The sequence below is a fragment of the Miniopterus schreibersii genome (assembly GCF_964146895.1).
Source record: "Miniopterus schreibersii genome assembly, chromosome: 13".
NCBI lineage: Eukaryota > Metazoa > Chordata > Mammalia > Chiroptera > Miniopteridae > Miniopterus > Miniopterus schreibersii.
Window position 1 is genome coordinate 24416495 of NC_138113.1, and position 6000 is coordinate 24422494.

The window sequence follows — 6000 nt, forward strand, 5'->3', positions numbered from 1 at the left end:
TTTTGATATTAATACTCTGCCATTCATTCATTTGCTCATTCAAAAAAAAATTGAGATGTCAATTTAGGATGACCATTTATCTAGATTTGCCTAGGATTGAGCAATTTCCTGGGACAGAGCTAAAACCAGACAGTCGTAGGTAAACCAGGGTCACCCTAAAAGCAACAACCATTCATTCAATTAGTATCAGCAGCCTATTATGTGATATAAATGTGCTATGATACTAATGAGCACAGGAGACCATGGAAACATGTAAAAGGGCAACCTAATAGGCAAGAGGAAACTTCCTAGAGAATGTGATCCATAAAAATTTGAGTACAGGTGGAGAAGGAGGAAAAGGTATAGACACATAAAGGAAGAGAGACATCATTACCACCTCCATCATCAACATCATCACCACAATTTTCAGCCACTGGTTAATGGGTCCTTACCATGGGCCAGGCACTAGGCTGATCCCTTTACATTGTCCACATTGTTGACCATTCCATTCCTCTTGAAACACTCTTCTTGCTTGGCTTCTGAAACGCCCCTCTGCTAGTACTTCTCCTACCTCTCTGGCAGTTTTTGCTTTTTGTCTTTTGCAGGCTCTTTAATTGGCTCCTTCACCTGTTGCTTAAAAAATAGTGTGCCTCCGTGTTTAAGCCATGGCTCTCTTTTCTTGTGATTTTCAACACCAACTCTGGGCACTCTCCCCATTCCCATAGCATTAGCTCTGTGCTAATGACCTCCAAATTTAGATGGCCAGATGTATAATCTCTCCTAAACTCCTAATCAGTATTTTCAGCTGCTCAGGCCAATCCTAACATTGTGGGCTCAGCTAAGAGTACAAACAGAGGCTTACATAGCGTATATTAAATGTGTTAAAGTTATAAATCAAGCTAACAAACAAATCAAATACATTCTATCTGCCTACCTTGATAAACATTCATAACAACTTAGAAGATCATGGAAAATTTTAGAACTTTGTATTTCCACACCAGATCATGGAAATGTAAGGAAGCCATCCTCTCATCCACAGCCCACCAGTTTCTCTTCTCATCCCCAGCTCCATCCATACTTCGAGGGGCTCCACATTCACGTGTGTGGACACTAGTCCTCATAACCTAGCTTCATCAACAGCCCCACACAAATAACTGCCTCTCAACCATCCCTAAAGGCCTGCACCTAAGGGTATGCACCCTAGAGATGTGGTCTGGTCTCTAGAGAATGGAACTGAGGAACTATACAGATCCTGGAAGCAGGCTCAGTGCTATTTGAGTAAGGAATTCCGTGATTCTGGGGACCTAGAGTAGTCTGGAGTAGGGTAGAGTATGGAATCTGGATAGGGAGGTCTCCTTGGCCCTGTGTGGAGGGGTACCTCTAGAAGAGGGCCAGAGCAAGGCCCTGTAAAGGGAAGCTAGGGCAGAGTCCTTTCTTGCAGTCCTAAAAATGTCTACTGGCAACTACTCCTGGAGGCCCTCAGGCCCTGAAACATCACATTCAAAACTGAACCCATTATCCTTTCACCCAGACCTGCTCTCTTCTATTCTAGCCTCATTGAAAAGTGCCTCTCTCTACCCTGTCACCCAAGCCAGGCTGAACTGCTTGCAGATATCTGGATGTACTACAGAGTTTCCCAGTTCCATGTCTTTGCTCCAGCTGCTCCCTCTGCCTGGAACAACCTTCCTCCCTTTCCCACTGCCTGCTGCACATAGCTCATACTTGGCCCAAGCGTCGTGCTCCCTATGATGTCTTCCTAACTCCAGCAGCCCTCTCTCCTGGGCCCAAAGAGAAATAATCATTCTCAAAATATCCTTACAACATTTTAAGGTACTATTTCCTTACAGGTTGTCATCCCAGGTAGGCCGAGTTCCCGCAGGGATTTTAATATGTTTTTACCCTCACCACCTTGCATGGTGCTGGGACATAGATGATGCTCAGTAAATTTTCTTGAATGAATAGGTGGATGAATGGAAAAAGATAATTATCATTTTGTACATGCCTTTTTCACATGGCTTTTAATAAGCACTCAGAAGGTTTTTTACAAAGAATGAGTTGTATAAATACTGCAATCTTTTTTTTTTATCAGAGAAAGTAGCCAATAGGATAATTCTAATCTCCTTACATGAGTTATTATTTAAGTCCATTTGAAAATGCTAAATATGTACTTAATCAAATATAATTTTCACCTTCCTTGGGATTATTTTGGATATCATTGTGCAATAACTGTTTATACAATTTAAATTGTTTTTCCCCAATCTCACTTAGAGAATTTATGGTTCATACTATATTAGCTTGATGAAACTAAGAATTAAAGCAATTAGCACCACATAATTAAGCTAAAATAATTGTGCTTTCAACTCTGAATGGTTTCACAGAAAGGTGATTGATGTAGTTAGTATTGTGTTGGCAGTGTGGGGGCCCACATGGAGATGTGAATTCTCGGTGATGGACCTCACATTTTAACTTCATTTTCTTCATACTAGCTTGGTTTTTTATTATTCTTTGGCTGATTTTACAGGTGAAAAATAGGATTCTCATTCTCAAGCCTGGGAAGTTGGCATTATTGGGGGTCCTTCCTTCCCTTCTTCTCATTGTTTCCATTCCACATCTAACTATTGAGCCAATATTTCTAGGCTCTGCTCATGAAACCTGGAATATATCATTGTCTGCTTTGAAAAAAGATTTTAAAATGTTCCAAACTAAATTCAGTTCCCCCTCTGGATGAGAAAATGGGAGTCACTTAGTGAAAACATCTTTATCTTAGTGCCACATTCTTACTTTCACTGGGTCCAAAGTGAAGTAAGTCACAGCCCCTGCCATTCATGTGGCAGCTCAGAGAGACATAAATGTGCCCACATTACAATAACAGGATTGATTAGAAATGAGTTTCTGTTTTTCCAGATGTAAGCTTTTTTATTTAACTTCCAAATATTTACTCAGAAATTTAGTTCTCAATTTATTTTTTAAAATTTCAAATGCATAGAAAAGTTGAAAGAATAGTACAATAAGCCATCCGTATACTGTCCACTTAGATTCTACAATGGCTAACGTTTGCTTTCTCTTTTTGTCTCTCTCTGTCTGTCTCTATATACGCACACACAGACAGATGTGCTTTTTTGTTTTTTTGATGAACCACTTGAAAGAAAATTTCAGACATCACTACTTCAGCCCTAAGAATAAAGATATTCTCTTACAAAACCACAACACTGTTATTGTTTTGTCTTTAAAAATTCCCTTAATTATCTTAGATCCAATCTATACTTAAATTTCCCCAATCATCCCAAAAATATTTTTTTTCCTCACTAGGATCTGACAGGGCTTGGACTTTGCAAGGTTACGTCTCTGTAGACTCTTTTAAATCTTTTAATCCAGATCAGTTTCCCCACCTTTGTTTCTGACATTTACATTTTGAAGAATCCAGGACAGTTTTCTTTTTACAATGGCCACACTCTAGATTTGTCTGATTGTTTCCTCATTGTGTCATTTAACTTGTTTCTCTATCCCCTGCATTTCCTATAAATCAAAATTTAGTTCTTTTTTTCTTTTTTAAAAATATATCTTTATTGATTTCAGAGAGAGGAAGGGAGAGGGAGAGAGAGAAACATCAATGAAGAGAGAGTCATTGATCAGCTGCCTCCTGCACGCCCCTGATTGGGGATCGAGCCCACAACGTGGGCATGTGCCCTGACCAGGGATGGAACCCTAATCTCCTGGATCCTAGGTCAATGCTCAACCACTGAGCCATACCAGCCAGGCAGTATTTAGTTCTTAGAGGCTTGTCAAGACTCAAGTTAAAGACTTTGGGCAAAAACATTTCACAGGTAATATTGTATATTTCACACCGAATCATCTCAAGAGCACATTATAGCCATTGTTCCATTCTTAGTGATAAATTCAATCACTTAGGTAAGATGGCTTCTACCAGAGCTCACCACCATAAAGGTGCATTTTTCACTTTTAATAAATAAGTAACCTGTGGGACAATACTGTGCCACCATGTAAATATTCTGGTTTTCCCAGCAACTCTTCCTGTAGTGATTTTATCATTCATTGATGATTCTTTAGTATAATTACATTGCAAGTTACAAAATGGTGTTTTTTCTAATTCTATGATCCCTTCTATATGCATTAGCTGGCATTCTTTTTGTAAAGAAGTACTTTCCTCTCCTTTTCTGAGCATTCCTGTTAACTGGTGGATTTTTAAAAAAATCAATGTATCATAATCAATAATATTTTAGTTTTTGGTGCTCAAGTTGTCCCAAATTTGGCTAGTATGCACTGTTCAGCCCAGCTCCTGTGTCCTTTTGAAATACTTCCAATAGTTCTTGAGTATTTTTTTGCTTTCTGGCACAAAATGTTCCAGGCTCACCTTGTACTTTCTCTGCTTGGACCTGGAATCAGCCATTTTATTCAAGGATCCTCAGAAAATTTTAATGCATCCTTTTTTGTTTTTCATTCCAAGCTTGTAAAAAGTCATCTTTCTGTATTTGTTGTACTCAGCCGATCCATAAACACTTCAATGGCTTTCCCTCGGTCCTCGGTAGTTTTTCTTCTCAATGTAGCTTTTATCCATCCTGGACCCTTGCTCTCAGTGCTTAATTCTTTGTGTTGCCTCTGTGTTGGTCTTAGCATCTCCTTCAGTCTTTTCCCAAGGTGTCATATCCGTGGGTGTAAAAAGTGAGCTTTGGGTCAAACTGGAACATGGATAGTATCACAAAGCCCATTAGGAAGAGACAGGTGAAAGGCCTGGACAAGCAGGGCCTCGACAAGAGAGAACTAGCAGAATGCAGCCGTTACTGCCCTTGGCAGAGAGGCCACATCTTCCCAAAGCCCCTGCTCTCATCCTCACGCCCTCTTGCTTCCTTGAAGACAGAACTGGGGACAGGATCTTTGCTTTAATCTTAGAGTTGAATGCTTGAGGTAGGGTGACCTCAAGGTCTGGAGAGAAGAGGGGAGATAGCTACTGCCCTAGGTCTCCAAGACCATTTCAATAATTTATATGAATCTGTAAGACTATTATTTTGACTATTTATATAGGAAATTCCTATGTTAATTTTTCTCATGTTTATGTTTCAGTTTCTATGTTTGAATATATCTTGTCTAGATTTATTATATGTTTTAGTAATAAGTAAAACTAGAATAATTTTATGCTCCAGTGATTCTTAGTTATCTTTACCATATTGAAACTCTCAGTTGTGCAACAAAGGTCTTTCAGCTGATTCCTTCTGTTTCTAGTGGCATTATCTCCCAGCAAGCCCTGCGTTGTATTTCCCCCGCCCCAGCAAGTGCCTCCTGGGCTATGCCCTCCTTTGTCTCTGACTAGTTGGACATCGTATAGAGGATCCATCACTGCACAGGGACTCGGGGGTAAGGATTTGTATACAAGTCACCACCAACTAGCTCTATGATTTTAGGGTAAGCTTCATGGCCTCCATGGACCTCAGATTGCAAATTTGTCACCTGGTCTCTTGATTTTAAGGTCCATTTTAGTAAATCTGGGGGAAAGGGAGAGAGACATCCTAGGAACTTTTTTTCCTTAAATTATAGATTGTTTGAATAGAAAGAGGTTTCAAAGGTCATTTAATGTAACCTTCTAATGAGAAAATTAAGGTCCTAAAGATTAGGTGATTTGCCCAAGGTCCTGCATCTAGTTGAAGGAAGAGCCAGGTCTAGAAGCCAGTTTCACTGACTGTCAGTCTAGTCCCTTCTATACTATACATGGCTGACTCCCATCTCCACCCTCTTTAAAATTCTGCTAATCCTCTAACCCAACCATAGTAATTTCAGTAACCCTATTTCCCACCTTCACACCTCTGTATGTGTATGTTTATCACTTCCAATTATAATTACAGGAGCAAACATTTTTATTTTTCAAACACTATATTCTAGGTTCTGTGCTAAACATTTTCCATTTAGTATCACATTTACTCCTCATGGCAAACTTACAGGGTCAGTTCTACAACCACCCAAGGTTACAGATGGAAGAGCTGAGGCTTAAAGGATTTACATAATTTGCCC